Below are 17,465 nucleotides of genomic sequence, written 5' to 3'. Positions count from 1 at the left end.
AGCTATTTACGATATACATTAATGATTTAGATGAAGGGGTTAAAAGTAACATTAGCAAATCTGCCAATGACACAAAGCTGTGTGGCAGTGTGAAATGTCAGGAGGATGTTAGGAGAATGCAGGGTGACTTGGACAGGTTGGGTGGGTGGGAAGATGCAGTTTACTGTGGATAAATGTGAGGTTATCCACTTTGGTGGCAAGAACAGGAAGGCAGATTACTATCTAAATGGTGTCAAGTTAGGAAAAGGGGAAGTACAACGAGATCTAGGTGCTCTTGTACATCAGTCACGGACAGTAAGCATGCAGGTACAGCAGGCAGTGAAGAAAGCTAATGGCATGTTGGCCTTCATAACAAGACGATTTGAGTATAGAGGCAAAGAGGTCCTTCCGCAGTTGTACAGGGCCCTGGTGAGACCCCACCTGGAGTATTGTGTGAAGTTCTGGTCTCCAAATTTGAGGAAGGACATTCTTGCTATTGAGGGAGTGGAGCGTAGGTTCACGAGGTTAATTCCCGGAATGGCGGGACTGTCATATGTTGAAAGATTGGAGAGACTGGGCTTGTATACACTGGAATTTAGAAGGATGAGAGGGGATCCGATTGAGCATATAAGATTATTAACTGATTGGACATGCTAGAGGCAGGAAAAATGTTCCGGATGTTGGGGGAGTCTAGAACCAGAGGCCACAGTTTAAGAATAAGGGGTAGGCCATTTAGAACGGAGTTGAGGAAAAACTTTTTCACCCAGAGAGTGGTGGATATGTGGAATGCTCTGCCCCAGAAGGCAGTGGAGGCCAATTCTCTGGATGCTTTCAAGAAAGATAGAGCTCTTAAAGATAGCGGAGCCCTGGGATATGGGGAGAGGGCAGGAAAGGGGTATTGATTGTGGATGATCAGCCAGGATTACATTGAATGGCGGTGCTGGTTCAAAGGGCTGAATGGCCGACTCCTGCACCTATAGTCTATTGTTTCAATAAGCGCCAGCATTGCATTTGTCTTCTTTACCACAGACTCGGCCTCAGAATTAACCTTCCAGGAGTCCTGCACGAGGTCTCCCAAGTCGCTCTGCACCTCTTAATGTTCGAACCTTCTCCCCGGTGAGAGAATAGTCCGCACTCTTGTTCCTTTTTACCAAAATACTGTATTCCATCTGACACTTTTTTGCCCAGTCTTCCAATTTGTCTAAGTCCTTCTGCAATCGCGTTGCTTCCTCGGCACTTCCTATCTCTCTGCCCCCCTTCGTATCATCCGCAAACTTTGCCACAAAGCCGTCAATTCCAGACCTCCACCTTGAATAAGTCCCTTCCACCACGACCCTCCGTCTCCCGCGGGCAAGCCGGTCCTGAATCCAAACAGGCAACTGTCCGTCGATCCCTCGCACCGCAGGCGTCTCGAACAGGCTCCCGGGAGCACTCCAACAGGCCGCATCGCTGTCTGGGGTGGAGGGGCTACTGCACTGGGGCGGAGGAGGCTGCAGAGGGTTGTAAATCTGGTCAGCTCCATCTTGGGTCCAAGCCTACAAAGTACCCAGGACATCCTCAGGGAGCGGTGTCTCAGAGAGGCGGCGTCTGTTATTAAGGATCCCCAGCACCCAGGGCATGCCCTTTTCTCACTGTTACCATCAGGGAGGGGGTACAGGAGCCTGAAGGCACACACTCAGTGATTCAGGAACAGCTTCCTCCCCTCTGCCATCCGATTCCGAAATGGACACTGAACCCTTGGCCACTACCTCGCTTTTTAATAAATATATTATTTCTGCTTTTTGCACGGATTTTTAATCTATCCAATACACTGTAATTGATTTAAGAACATAACATAAGAAATAGGGGCAGGAGTAGGCCATCCGGCCCATCGATCCTGTTCAGTCATTCAATGAGATGATGGCCGATCTGTCCGTAAACTCAGCTCCATCGACCTGCCTTTTCCCCAGAACCCTTAATTACTTTGCTGTGTAAAAACCTACCTAACTGTTTCTTAAGTATATTTAGTGAGGAAGCCTCAGCTGCTTCCCTGGGCAGAGAATTCCACAGATTCACAACTCTCTGGGAAAAACAGTTTCTCCCCATCTCCGTCCTAAATCTTCTCCCCTGAATCTTGAGGCAATGTCCCCTAGTTCGAGTCTCACCCACCAATGGAAACAACTTTCCTACTTCTACCTTATCTGTCCCTTTCAAAATTTTGTCTGTTTCTATAAGATCCCCTCTCATTGTTCTGAACTCCAGAGAGTACAGTCCCAGGTGACTCAATCTCTCCTCATAGGTTAACTCCTTCATCCCTGGAATCAGCCCGGTGAGCCTCCTCTGCACTGCCTCCAAAGCCAGTATATCCTTCCTCAAGTAAGGAGACCGGAACTGCACACAGTACTCCCGGTGCGGCCTCACCAGTACCCTGTATAGTTACAGCATGACCTCCCTGCTCTTGAATTCGACCCCTCCAGCAACGAAGGCCAGCGTCCTATTTTCCTTCTTGATAGCCAGCTGCCCCTGCAAACCGACCTTTTGCGATTCCTCACAATCCCGGAATCATTTTCCTGACTTGCTCCGCACAGAGCCAAGCTGGCAGTCCACAATTAGGCCAAGGGTTTCCAAGTGCCCATAAATCCTATTGCTGAGAATTCTGTCCGGCTGCTGATGGGACAGTCGCCACTCTCTAGTTCCCAGGATGATCCCGGTCCCCTTCCTTACCGACGAATCACCCATCAGTCCTCCGGGACCTCGCCTGCCCGCTCACCTCCGTTCAGGGCCCCAGACAGTCCTTTCCAGGTGTCCCCCTGACCCCCGACACTCCCCACCGTTCACTGTGCGTGTCCTACCCTTGTACGCCGAGATCCCCCTTCCCTCTACACTCCCCACCGTTCATGGTGCGTGTCCTACCCTCGTACCCCGAGGTCCCCCGTCCCTCAGCACTCCCCACCGTTCACGGCTTCTGTCCTACCCTCATATGCCGAGGTCCCCCTGTCCCTCGACACTCCCCACCGTTCATGGTGCGTGTCCGACCCTCGTACGCCGAGGTCCCCCCGTCCCTCGACACTCCCCACCGTTCACGGTGTGTGTCCTACCCTCGTACGCCGAGGCCCCCTTGTCCCTCGACACTCCCCACCGTTCACGGTGCGTGTCCTACCTCGTACGCCGAGGTCCCCCTGTCCCTCGGCACCCCCACCGTTCATGGTGCATGTCCCACCCTCGTACCCCGAGGTCCCCCCCCCCTTCACTCGACTCCCCGCACCGGTCACAGTTGTCGGAGGGTGGGATCTCGCTGACAACTGTGCCCCTCCCTCCTATCACAAGAGGCTCCCGCCAAGACCAAATACGGCCCGCTGAAGGATGAGGACCGTATCTTCACCAACCTGTATGGCAGGCACGACTGGAGGTGAGAGGAATTCAGAGGCAATCCCTAACCGAGGAGAGATGGTCGCAGGCTCACGGAGGGATGGTGTCCTCTCACTGTGAGGGGAGGAAAACGGGGACGCTCTCTCACAGGGATAACGTCACGGTGACGCTTCCAGACAGTGGAAGAGAAAATGCAGGCACTCCGGGGGGGGGAGGGGAATTTGTGGGCATTCCCTCATTCAGGGATTGCGGTATTTGTGGACGTTCCCTCTTTCAGGGATTGAGGAATTTGTGGACGTTCCCTCATTCGGGGATTGGGGAATTTGTGGACGTCCCCTAATTCAGGCATTCGGGTATTTGTGGACGTTCCCTCATTCAGGGGTTGGGGAATTTGTGGACATTCCCTCATTTTTTGGATTGGAGAATTTGCGGACGTTCCCTCATTCAGGGATTGGGGTATTTGTGGACGACCCCTAATTCAGGGTTGCGGTATATATGCACGTTCTCTAATAGAGAGGTGGGGGAATTTGTGGACGTTCCCTAACATTTGAGTTGTGTAATTTGTGGACGTTCTCTCAGAGAGAGATTGGGGAATTTGTGGACATTCCCTAATTCAGGAGTTTAGGTATTTGTGGACGGTTCCTAATTCAGGGGTTGGGGTATTTGTGGACATTCCCTAATTCAGGGATTAGGGTATTTGTGGACGTCCCCTAATTCAGAAGATTGGGGTATTTGCGGGCATTCCCTAATTCAAGGGTTGGGGTATTTGTGGATGTTCCCTAATTCAGGGTTTGGGGTATTTGTGGGCGTTCGCTAATTCAGGGGTTCTGGTATTTGTGGGTATTCCCTAATTCAGAAGGTTGGGGTATTTGTGGGCATTCCCTAATTCAGAAGGTTGGGGTATTTGTGGACATTCCCTAATTCAGAAGGTTGGGGTATATTTGGACATCCCCTAATTCAGTTGGGGTAGTTGTGGACGACCCTTAATTCAGGGGTTGGGTTATTTGTGGACATTCCCTAATACAGAAGGTTGGGGTAATTGTTGACATTCCCTAATTCTCAATGTTGGGGTACTTGTGGACATTCCCTAATTTACAAGGTTGGGGTATTTGTGGACGTCCCCTAATTCAGGGAGTGGGGTATTTCTGGACATTCCCTAATTCCGAAGTTTTGGATATTTGTGGAATTCCCTATTTCAGAAGGTTGGGGTATTTGTGGACCCTGATAAAGGAGTTGGAGTATTTGTGGACGTCCCTTAATTCAGGGGTTGGGGTATTTGAGGACATTCCCTAATTCAGGGATTAGGGTATTTGTGGACATTCCCTAATTCAGGTTGGGGTACTTGTGGATGTCCCCTGATAGAGTTGTGGTATTTGTCGGCGTCCCCTAATTCAGGGATTGGGGTATTTGCGGACATTCCCTAATTCACAAGGTTGGGGTATTTCTGGACATCCCCTAATTCAGTTGGGGTAGTTGTGGACGACCCTTAATTCAGGGGTTGGGTTATTTGTGGACGTCACCTAATTCAGAAGGTTGGGGTATTTGTGGACATTCCCTAATGCAGGTTGGGGTAATTGTGGACATTCCCTAATTCACAATGTTGGGGTATTTGTGGACATTCCCTAATTCACAATGTTGGGGTATTTGTGGACATTCCCTAATTCACAAGGTTGGGGTATTTGTGGACGTCCCCTGATAGAGGAGTTGTGGTATTTGAGGACGTCCCCTAATTCAGGGAGTGGGGTATTTCTGGACATTCCCTAATTCCGAAGTTTTGGGTATTTGTGGAATTCCCTAATTCAGGGGTTGGGGTATTTGCGGACGTCCCCTGTTTGAGTAATGGATCTTTCAGGGTGCTCATTTTTTAAGGGCGGGGGAACTTGTGATGCTCCCGTACTTAACGGGAGGGGGTGACTTTTCTGAAGCCCCCAAGGCGAAGGGTTATCAATTCTGAGTTGCCTCCATCTGGGACGTGAACGTCAGCACTCCCTGATCTGCCAGGGAAATTCGGACGCTCCATAACTCACAGGAAATTGGGGGCACTCCCTCGCTATCAGGGTGATAACAGGACATAAATCTTTTTCAATCCCCTCACTCTTTTCACCTTCTTCCCGCTCCCCTCCACTCTTGTCCCCCCAGGCTGAAGGGAGCGCTACGGCGGGGCGACTGGTACAAGACGAAGGAGATCCTGCTGAAGGGGGCGGACTGGATCCTCGGGGAGGTGAAGACGTCTGGGCTGAGGGGTCAGGGAGGGGCCGGGTTTCCAACCGGCATGAAGTGAGTCTTCGTGAACAAGCCTTCAGATGGCAGGTCTGGAGGGAGGTTCACTCCGTGTCTGACCCCGGGTGTGTGTGATGGGACGGTGAGGAGGGAGATTCGCTCTGTGTCTGACCCCGGGAGTGTGTAATGGGACGGTGTGTAGGGAGATTCACACTGTGTCTGACCCCGGGAGTGTGTGATGGGACGGTGCGGAGGGAGATTCACTGTGTCTGACCCCGGGAGTGTGTGATGGGACGGTGTGGAGAGAGATTCACTCTGTGTCTGACCCCGGGAGTGTGTGATGGGACGGTGTGGAGGGAGATTCACTCTGTGTCTGACCCCGGGTGTGTCTGATGGGACGGTGAGGAGGGTGATTCACTCTGTGTCTGACCCCGGGAGTGTGTGATGGGACGGTGTGGAGGGAGATTCACTCTGTGTCTGACCCCGGGAGTGTGTGATGGGACGGTGTGGAGGGAGATTCACTCTGTGTCAGACCCCGGGAGTGTGTGATGGGACGGTGAGGAGGGTGATTCACTCTGTGTCTGACCCCGGGAGTGTGTGACGGGACGGTGTGGAGGGAGATTCACTCTGTGTCTGACCCTGGGAGTGTGTGATCGGACGGTGTGGAGGGAGATTCACTCTGTGTCTGACCCCGGGAGTGTGTGATGGGACGGTGTGGAGGGAGATTCACTCTGTGTCTGAACCCGGGAGTACGTGATGGGACGGTGAGGAGGGAGATTCACTCTGTGTCTGACCCCGGGAGTGTGTGGAGGGAGCTTCACTCTGTGTCTGACCCCAGGAGTGTGTGATGGGACGGTGCGGAGGGAGATTCACTCTGTGTCTGACCCAGGGAGTGTGTGATGGGACGGTGTGGAGGAAGATTCACTCTGTGTCTGACCCAGGGAGTGTGTGATCGGACGGTGTGGAGGGAGATTCTCTCTGTGTCTGACCCCAGGAGTGTGTGATGGGACGGTGCGGAGGGAGATTCACTCTGTGTCTGACCCAGGGAGTGTGTGATGGGACGGTGTGGAGGGAGATTCACTCTGTGTCTGACCCCGGGAGTGTGTGATGGGACGGTGTGGAGGGAGATTCAATCTGTGTCTGACCCCGGGAGTGTGTGATGGGACGGTGAGGAGGGAGATTCACTCTGTGTCTTAACCCGGGAGTGTGTGATGGAACAGAAACCTCAAATAAAACTTGGGTCCAACACAAGACAGGAAGATACAGTGGTTTATTGATTTTTTATGAGATATATCAATGAAACAATGTGTGAGTTGCTAACGTGCGGGAATAAATAATCTGCTGACAGTCACACACAATTAACTGACCGGCGACAAGGGGTGACCGGTTGAATAATAACCAGTCCCGTTTCTCACCGTCACTCTGCATCGGGGAACTGATTATAAAATTATAAAACTGATTATAAAATCACACTTCGGGGCCGTGTCCGGGATCGCTGCAGATCCAGGGTCACTGCCGAGGGATTTGTCCATTTAACATCATTATATCGGCCAGGCTCCCGAATGCACCGTCCTCAGCAAAGGGGGCAAAAGGATTCTCTCCCGGGACCATCCCCCCCACCCCGGGACACCGGTGTCCCAGACTGAGCCCCGGACCCCGGGCTCTTCCTGTCCGGGTAATCCCGGGGAGTCACGTGGGGAGTCTCCTCCACGCACTTCCGGCGGAAGCTGCCCCGCCGGACAACAGGCGGAAACACGTCACCGCGGGACCGCTGCGAGCGACGCACACAGCGCGAGGCCCGAGCCGGTTCTGTTAAAACCGTTGGGAATCAGTCCCCGCGCGCGGCCGTTAAAGGTAAGGGCGGGAGTTAAAGGGGAGGGCGGGGAGTCGGCCAAATGTCCCCACCCCGCGGGCGGGGATGTTCACACATTCAGATCCACCATCAGTCCGGGTCTGGGTTCCTGTAGAGATCTCAGTTCCTTCATCCCGGTCTCACTGAACCGATTCACCACATTCAGATGTTCACAGATCCACTCTCAGTCCGGGTCTGGGTTCCTGTAGAGATCTCAGTTCCTTCATCCCGGTCTCACTGAACCGATTCACCACATTCAGATGTTCACAGATCCACCATCAGTCCGGGTCTGGGTTCCTGTAGAGATCCCAGTTCCTTCATCCCGGTCTCACTGAACTCATTCCCCACATTCAGATGTTCACAGATCCACCATCAGTCCGGGTCTGGGTTCCTGTAGAGATCTCAGTTCCTTCATCCCGGTCTCACTGAACCGATTCACCACATTCAGATGTTCACAGATCCACCATCAGTCCGGGTCTGGGTTCCTGTAGAGATCCCAGTTCCTTCATCCCGGTCTCACTGAACTCATTCCCCACATTCAGATGTTCACAGATCCACCATCAGTCCGGGTCTGGGTTCCTGTAGAGATCTCAGTTCCTTCATCCCGGTCTCACTGAACCGATTCACCACATTCAGATGTTCACAGATCCACCATCAGTCCGGGTCTGGGTTCCTGTAGAGATCCCAGTTCCTTCATCCCGGTCTCACTGAACTCATTCCCCACATTCAGATGTTCACAGATCCACCATCAGTCCGGGTCTGGGTTCCTGTAGAGATCTCAGTTCCTTCATCCCGGTCTCACTGAACCGATTCACCACATTCAGATGTTCACAGATCCACTCTCAGTCCGGGTCTGGGTTCCTGTAGAGATCTCAGTTCCTTCATCCCGGTCTCACTGAACCGATTCCCCACATTCAGATGTTCACAGATCCACCATCAGTCCGGGTCTGGGTTCCTGTAGAGATCTCAGTTCCTTCATCCCGGTCTCACTGAACCGATTCCCCACATTCAGATGTTCACAGATCCACCATCAGTCCGGGTCTGGGTTCCTGTAGAGATCTCAGTTCCTTCATCCCGGTCTCACTGAACCGATTCACCACATTCAGATGTTCACAGATCCACCATCAGTCCGGGTCTGGGTTCCTGTAGAGATCTCAGTTCCTTCATCCCGGTCTCACTGAACCGATTCCCCACATTCAGATGTTCACAGATCCACCATCAGTCCGGGTCTGGGTTCCTGTAGAGATCTCAGTTCCTTCATCCCGGTCTCACTGAACCGATTCACCACATTCAGATGTTCACAGATCCACTCTCAGTCCGGGTCTGGGTTCCTGTAGAGATCTCAGTTCCTTCATCCCGGTCTCACTGAACCGATTCACCACATTCAGATGTTCACAGATCCACCATCAGTCCGGGTCTGGGTTCCTGTAGAGATCTCAGTTCCTTCATCCCGGTCTCACTGAACCGATTCACCACATTCAGATGTTCACAGATCCACCATCAGTCCGGGTCTGGGTTCCTGTAGAGATCTCAGTTCCTTCTCCCCGGTCTCACTGAACCGATTCACCACATTCAGATGTTCACAGATCCACCATCAGTCCGGGTCTGGGTTCCTGTAGAGATCTCAGTTCCTTCCCCCCGGTCTCACTGAACCGATTCTCCCACATTCAGATGTTCACAGATCCACCATCAGTCCCAGTCTGGGTTCCTGTAGAGATCTCAGTTCCTTCATCCCGGTCTCACTGAACCGATTCACCACATTCAGATGTTCACAGATCCACTGTCAGTCCGGGTCTGGGTTCCTGTAGAGATCTCAGTTCCTTCATCCCGGTCTCACTGAACCGATTCCCCACATTCAGATGTCCACAGATCCACCATCAGTCCGGTTCTGACTCCGTGTAGAGATCTCAGTTCCTTCATCCCGGTCTCACTGAACCGATTCACCACATTCAGATGTTCAGATCCACCATCAGTCCGGGTCTGGGTTCCTGTAGAGATCTCAGTTCCTTCATCCCGGTCTCACTGAACCGATTCACCACATTCAGATGTTCACAGATCCACCATCAGTCCGGGTCTGGGTTCCTGTAGAGATCTCAGTTCCTTCCCCCCGGTCTCACTGAACCGATTCTCCCACATTCAGATGTTCACAGATCCACCATCAGTCCCAGTCTGGGTTCCTGTAGAGATCTCAGTTCCTTCATCCCGGTCTCACTGAACCGATTCACCACATTCAGATGTTCACAGATCCACTGTCAGTCCGGGTCTGGGTTCCCGTAGAGATCTCAGTTCCTTCCTCCCGGTCTCACTGAACCGATTCCCCACATTCAGATGTTCACAGATCCACTCTCAGTCCGGGTCTGGGTTCCTGTAGAGATCTCAGTTCCTTCATCCTGGTCTCACTGAACCGATTCCCCACATTCAGATGTTCACAGATCCACTCTCAGTCCGGGTCTGGGTTCCTGTAGAGATCTCAGTTCCTTCATCCCGGTCTCACTGAACCGATTCACCACATTCAGATGTTCACAGATCCACTCTCAGTCCGGGTCTGGGTTCCTGTAGAGATCTCAGTTCCTTCATCCCGGTCTCACTGAACCGATTCCCCACATTCAGATGTTCACAGATCCACTCTCAGTCCGGGTCTGGGTTCCTGTAGCGATCTCAGTTCCTTCATCCCGGTCTCACTGAACCGATTCACCACATTCAGATGTTCACAGATCCACCATCAGTCCGGGTCTGGGTTCCTGTAGAGATCTCAGTTCCTTCATCCCGGTCTCACTGAACCGATTCCCCACATTCAGATGTTCACAGATCCACCATCAGTCCGGGTCTGGGTTCCTGTAGAGATCTCAGTTCCTTCATCCCGGTCTCACTGAACAGATTCACCACATTCAGATGTTCACAGATCCACCATCAGTCCGGGTCTGGGTTCCTGTAGAGATCTCAGTTCCTTCATCCCGGTCTCACTGAACCGATTCACCACATTCAGATGTTCACAGATCCACCATCAGTCCGGGTCTGGGTCCCTGTAGAGATCTCAGTTCCTTCATCCCGGTCTCACTGAACCGATTCACCACATTCAGATGTTCACAGATCCACTCTCAGTCCGGGTCTGGGTTCCTGTAGAGATCTCAGTTCCTTCATCCCGGTCTCACTGAACCGATTCACCACATTCAGATGTTCACAGATCCACTCTCAGTCCGGGTCTGGGTTCCTGTAGAGATCTCAGTTCCTTCATCCCGGTCTCACTGAACCGATTCACCACATTCAGATGTTCACAGATCCACTCTCAGTCCGGGTCTGGGTTCCTGTAGAGATCTCAGTTCCTTCATCCCGGTCTCACTGAACCGATTCACCACATTCAGATGTTCACTGATCCACTCTCAGTCCGGGTCTGGGTTCCTGTAGAGATCTCAGTTCCTTCATCCCGGTCTCACTGAACCGATTCCCCACATTCAGATGTTCACAGATCCACCATCAGTCCGGGTCTGGGTTCCTGTAGAGATCTCAGTTCCTTCATCCCGGTCTCACTGAACCGATTCACCACATTCAGATGTCCACAGATCCACTCTCAGTCCGGGTCTGGGTTCCTGTAGAGATCTCAGTTCCTTCATCCCGGTCTCACTGAACCGATTCCCCCCCAGCCTGAAACAGATGGGAGAATAAAGATGAAATAAACAGATCACACAACAGTGTCAGTAACAGGGGACCGGCGTTAATGTTTCAACAACACTCACAGACAAATATCACCAGAAAACCCGCGGATCCGCTGATATTTTATCACATTGAACATTAACACAAACACTCACCCGATCAGCTTCAGACTCGGGAGGGTCAGTATGAGGCGGCGGAGAGCGAGGACAGATCGGTCTGTCAGAGAGTTGTATCTCAGGTTCAGATCCGTCACTGATGGGTTTGTACTGAGAGCGGAGACGAGATCCTCGGCACCAGAATCTGTGAGACCGACTTTGTCCAGCCTGGAGATGAGAGAGAGTGAGGGTGAAGGACACAGAGAGACAGGAGACGGTACAAATCCCCAGTGTTTATCAGTAACACAATTACTGATCACATTAATGTTCAGTGTCAGACACCCAGTGACTGTAAACACAATCTCCCACAGTCTGGTACTTACCCCAGTCTCTGTATTTTACACTCCGGGTTCCTCAGAGCCGCGGACACCAGTTTCACTCCTGAATCCCCCAGTTTATTACCACTCAGGTCCAGCCCCGTCAGTGATGGGTTTGTACTGAGAGCGGAGACGAGATCCTCGGCCCCAGAATCTGTGAGACCGACATACCCCAGCCTGGAGATGAGAGAGAGTGAGGGTGAAGGACACAGAGAGACAGGAGACGGTACAAATCCCCAGTGTTTATCAGTAACACAATTACTGATCACATTAATGTTCAGTGTCAGACACCCAGTGACTGGAAACACAATCTCCCACAGTCTGGTACTTACCACAGTCTCTGTATTTTACACTCCGGGTTCCTCAGAGCCGCAGACACCAGTTTCACTCCTGAATCCCCCAGTTTATTATAACTCAGGTCCAGCACCGTCAGTGATGGGTTTGTACTGAGAGCGGAGACGAGATCCTCGGCACCAGAATCTGTGAGACCGACACGGATCAGCCTGGAGATGAGAGAGAGTGAGGGTGAAGGACACAGAGAGACAGGAGACGGTACAAATCCCCAGTGTTTATCAGTAACACAATTACTGATCACATTAATGTTCAGTGTCAGACACCCAGTGACTGTAAACACAATCTCCCACAGTCTGGTACTTACCCCAGTCTCTGTATTTTACACTCCGGGTTCCTCAGAGCCGCAGACACCAGTTTCACTCCTGAATCCCCCAGTTTATTACCACTCAGTCTAAACACAAACAGACAAATTGATGAACATTGTGATTAAAATCGTCCGGCTGAGGGCATTTCTCTCACTCGGATATTTCAGGGAACATTAAACCCTTCAGTAATTCACTGATCGTAGATCCCATCACTGTCAATGTCCCTCACTGCCCAGCTCCAATGAATTCACCGAATGTCAGTAATTTCGTCTGTCGGTGTGACCCTGTAAACTCCACATATTCTCTCTCATTCCCTGATGGTTAGAAAAGTGTTCCTGATGTGAGACAGTCGGAAAGGGCAGGTGTGAAGGGGAGAAGTGAAACAGTGAGGAAGATTTGAGAATCGGGAAATGTCGATGGGAGATGGAGGAAGAGACATCACCTAAGGTAAATGATGGAAAGACACAGAAGGAAGCGGATGTGGAAGAGAAATCCCACAGGAGGAAGGGAGACGGGGCAGAGAGATCCCACAGGGGGGAAGGGGGACGGGGGAGGGAGATACCACACGAGGAAGGGGGACAGGGCAGAGAGATCCCACAGGAGGAAGGGGGACGGGGGAGGGAGATCCCACAGGAGGAAGGGGGACGGGGAGGGAGATCCCACAGGAGGAAGGGGGATGGGGGAGGGAGATCCCACAGGAGGAAGGGGGACGGGGGAGGGAGATCCCACAGGAGGAAGGGGGACGGGGGAGGGGAGATCCCACAGGAGGAAGGGGGACGGGGGAGGGAGATCCCACAGGAGGAAGGGGGACGGGGCAGAGAGATCCCACTGGAGGAAGGGGGACGGGGGAGTGGGATCCCACAGGAGGAAGGGGGACGGGGGAGGGAGATACCACAGGAGGAAGGGGGATGGGGGAGGGGGATCCCACAGGAGGAAGGGGGACGGGGGAGGGGAGATCCCACAGGAGGAAGGGGGATGGGGCAGAGAGATCCCACAGGGGGACGGGGGAGGGAGATACCCCAGGAGGAAGGGGGACGGGGGAGTGAGATCCCCCAGGAGGAAGGGCGACGGGAGAGTGAGATACCACAGGAGGAAGGGGGACGGGGGAGGGGGATCCCACAGCGGGGAAGGGGGAGGGGGATCCCACAGGGGGAAGGTGGACAGGGGAGGGGGATCCCACAGTGGGGAAGGGGTACGGGGCAGAGAGATCCCACAGGAGGAAGGGAGATGGGGCAGAGAGATCCCACAGGTGGATGTGGGACGGGGATGAGAGATCCCACGGTAGGAATGGGGAATGTGGCAGAGAGATTCCACAGGAGAGAAGGGGGACTTTGGTACGGAGATCCCACAGGAGGGAACGGGAAATGGGGGAGAGAGATCCCACAGGATGAAGGGGGATGGGGGAGGGGAGATCCCACAGGAGGAAGGGGGATGGGGGAGAGAGATCCCACAGGAGGAAGGGGGATGGGGCAGAGAGATCCCACAGGAGGAAGGGGGATGGGGCAGAGAGATCCCACAGGGGGACGGGGGAGGGAGATACCCCAGGAGGAAGGGGGACGGGGGAGTGAGATCCCCCAGGAGGAAGGGCGACGGGGGAGTGAGATACCACAGGAGGAAGGGGGACGGGGGAGGGAGATACCACAGGAGGAAGGGGGACGGGGGTGGGAGATCCCATAGGAGGAAGGGGGACGGGGGAGGGGGATCCCACAGGAGGAAGGAGGATGGGTCAGAGGGATCCCAAAGGAGGAAGGGGAAAGGGGCAGAGAGATCCCACAGGAGGAAGGGGGATGGGGAGGAGAGATCCCACAGGAGGAAGGGGGACGGGGGAGGGAGATCCCACAGGATGAAGGGGGACTGGGAAGAGAGATCCCACAGGAGGAAGGGGGACTGGGGTGCAGGATCCCACAGGGGGAAGGGGGACGGTGGAGGGGGATTCCACAGGGGTGAAGGGGGACACGGGAGGGAGTACCCACGAGGGGAAGGGGGACGGGGGAGGCAAGATCCCACAAGGGGAAGGGGGACGGTGGAGAGGGATTCCACAGGGGTGAAGGGGGACGGGGGAGGGGGATCCCACAGCGGGGAAGGGGGAAGGGGGAGGGGGATCCCACAGGGGGAAGGTGGACGGGGGAGGGGGATCCCACAGTGGGGAAGGGGTACGGGGCAGAGAGATCCCACAGGAGGAAGGGAGATGGGGCAGAGAGATCCCACAGGTGGATGTGGGACGGGGATGAGAGATCCCACGGTAGGAATGGGGAATGTGGCAGAGAGATTCCACAGGAGAGAAGGGGGACTTTGGTACGGAGATCCCACAGGAGGGAACGGGAAATGGGGGAGAGAGATCCCACAGGATGATGGGGGATGGGGGAGGGGAGATCCCACAGGAGGAAGGGGGATGGGGGAGAGAGATCCCACAGGAGGAAGGGGGATGGGGCAGAGAGATCCCACAGGAGGAAGGGGGATGGGGCAGAGAGATCCCACAGGGGGACGGGGGAGGGAGATACCCCAGGAGGAAGGGGGACGGGGGAGTGAGATCCCCCAGGAGGAAGGGCGACGGGGGAGTGAGATACCACAGGAGGAAGGGGGACGGGGGAGGGAGATACCACAGGAGGAAGGGGGACGGGGGTGGGAGATCCCATAGGAGGAAGGGGGACGGGGGAGGGGGATCCCACAGGAGGAAGGAGGATGGGTCAGAGGGATCCCAAAGGAGGAAGGGGAAAGGGGCAGAGAGATCCCACAGGAGGAAGGGGGATGGGGAGGAGAGATCCCACAGGAGGAAGGGGGACGGGGGAGGGAGATCCCACAGGATGAAGGGGGACTGGGAAGAGAGATCCCACAGGAGGAAGGGGGACTGGGGTGCAGGATCCCACAGGGGGAAGGGGGACGGTGGAGGGGGATTCCACAGGGGTGAAGGGGGACACGGGAGGGAGTACCCACGAGGGGAAGGGGGACGGGGGAGGCAAGATCCCACAAGGGGAAGGGGGACGGTGGAGAGGGATTCCACAGGGGTGAAGGGGGACGGGGGAGGGGGATCCCACAGCGGGGAAGGGGGAAGGGGGAGGGGGATCCCACAGGGGGAAGGTGGACGGGGGAGGGGGATCCCACAGTGGGGAAGGGGTACGGGGCAGAGAGATCCCACAGGAGGAAGGGAGATGGGGCAGAGAGATCCCACAGGTGGATGTGGGACGGGGATGAGAGATCCCACGGTAGGAATGGGGAATGTGGCAGAGAGATTCTACAGGAGAGAAGGGGGACTTTGGTACGGAGATCCCACAGGAGGGAACGGGAAATGGGGGAGAGAGATCCCACAGGAGGGAAGGGGGACTTTGGTAGGGAGATCCCACAGGAGGGAAGGGGGACAGGGGAGAGGGATCCCACAGGGGGGAAGGGGGACGGGGAAGAGAGATCCCATAGGGGGATGGGGGAGGGGGATCCCACGGGAGTAAAGGAGTCGGGGGTGGGAGATCCCACAGGTGGACGGGGGACGGGGCAGAGAGATCCCACTGGAGGAAGGGGGACGGGGGAGTGGGATCCCACAGGAGGAAGGGGGACGGGGCAGAGAGATCCCACTGGAGGAAGGGGGACGGGGGAGTGGGATCCCACAGGAGGAAGGGGGACGGGGGAGAGGAGATCCCACAGGAGGAAGGGGGATGGGGCAGAGAGATCCCACAGGGGGACGGGGGAGGGAGATACCCCAGGAGGAAGGGGGACGGGGGAGTGAGATCCCCCAGGAGGAAGGGCGACGGGAGAGTGAGATACCACAGGAGGAAGGGGGACGGGGGAGGGGGATCCCACAGGATGAAGGGGGACTGGGAAGAGAGATCCCACAGGAGGAAGGGGGACTGGGGTGCAGGATCCCACAGGGGGAAGGGGGACGGTGGAGGGGGATTCCACAGGGGTGAAGGGGGACACGGGAGGGAGTACCCACGAGGGGAAGGGGGACGGGGGAGGCAAGATCCCACAAGGGGAAGGGGGACGGTGGAGAGGGATTCCACAGGGGTGAAGGGGGACGGGGGAGGGGGATCCCACAGCGGGGAAGGGGGAAGGGGGAGGGGGATCCCACAGGGGGAAGGTGGACGGGGGAGGGGGATCCCACAGTGGGGAAGGGGTACGGGGCAGAGAGATCCCACAGGAGGAAGGGAGATGGGGCAGAGAGATCCCACAGGTGGATGTGGGACGGGGATGAGAGATCCCACGGTAGGAATGGGGAATGTGGCAGAGAGATTCCACAGGAGAGAAGGGGGACTTTGGTAGGGAGATCCCACAGGAGGGAAGGGGGACAGGGGAGAGGGATCCCACAGGGGGGAAGGGGGACTTTGGTAGGGAGATCCCACAGGAGGGAAGGGGGACAGGGGAGAGGGATCCCACAGGGGGGAAGGGGGACGGGGAAGAGAGATCCCATAGGGGGATGGGGGAGGGGGATCCCACGGGAGTAAAGGAGTCGGGGGTGGGAGATCCCACAGGTGGACGGGGGACGGGGCAGAGAGATCCCACAGGAGGAAGGGGGACGTGGGAGGGAGATCCCACAGGAGTAAAGGGGACACGGGGGTCATATCCCACAGGGGGATGGGGGACGGTGGAGAAGGGATCCCAGAGGGGGGAAGGGAAAGGCGGGAGGGTGAACCCACAGGGGGGAAGGGGGACGGGGGAGTAAGATCCCACAGGAGAATGGGGGACGGGGAAGAGTGATCCGACGGTAGGAAGGGGGATGTGGCAGAGAGATCCCACAGGAGGAAGGGGGAGGGGGGAGAGAGATCCCACAGCGAGGAAGAGGGACGGGGGAGCAGGATCCCACAGGGGGAAGGGGGACGGTGGAAAGGGATTCCAGAGGGGTGAAGGGGGACACAGGAGGGAGATCCCACAGGGGGGAATGGGGAGGTGGGAGGGAAAACCCAGAGGGGGGAAGTGGGACGGGGAAGCAAGATCCCACAGGGGGAAGCGGGATAGTAGAGATGGATTCAACAGGGGTGATTGGGGACGGGGATCACAAAATGGGAAAGGGGAAAGGGGGAAGGATATCTCACCGGGGGAAGGTGGACGGGGGAGGGGAATCCCACAGGGGTGAAGGGTGACGGGGCAGAGAGATCCCACAGGAGGAAGGGGGAAGGGGGAGAGAGATCGCACAGGAGGAAGGGGGATGAGGGAGAGAGATCCTAGAGGAGGAAGAGGGAAGGGGGAGAGAGATCCCACAGGAGGAAGGGGGATGAGGGAGAGAGATCCCACAGGGGAAGGGGGGATGTGGGAGAGGTGTGCCCACAGGGGGTAAGGTGGACGGGGGACGGAGAGT

General features: G+C 55.5%; 1 long non-coding RNA gene across 1 annotated transcript; it reads left to right on the top strand.

Moving 5' to 3' along the window:
• Nucleotides 1-221: 221 nt before the first annotated feature.
• LOC132386400 (uncharacterized) lies at nt 222-6,102 on the top strand. The gene is made up of 3 exons (XR_009509520.1): nt 222-1,095; nt 3,286-3,367; nt 5,467-6,102. It is a non-coding gene; the product is annotated as an uncharacterized LOC132386400 (long non-coding RNA).
• Nucleotides 6,103-17,465: the final 11,363 nt, after the last annotated feature.

Source organism: Hypanus sabinus, unplaced genomic scaffold (assembly GCF_030144855.1).
Source record: "Hypanus sabinus isolate sHypSab1 unplaced genomic scaffold, sHypSab1.hap1 scaffold_1143, whole genome shotgun sequence".
Taxonomy (NCBI): Eukaryota; Metazoa; Chordata; class Chondrichthyes; order Myliobatiformes; family Dasyatidae; genus Hypanus; species Hypanus sabinus.
Note: the sequence above shows the minus strand (reverse complement) of the source record. Positions and strands in the feature narration are given on the sequence as shown.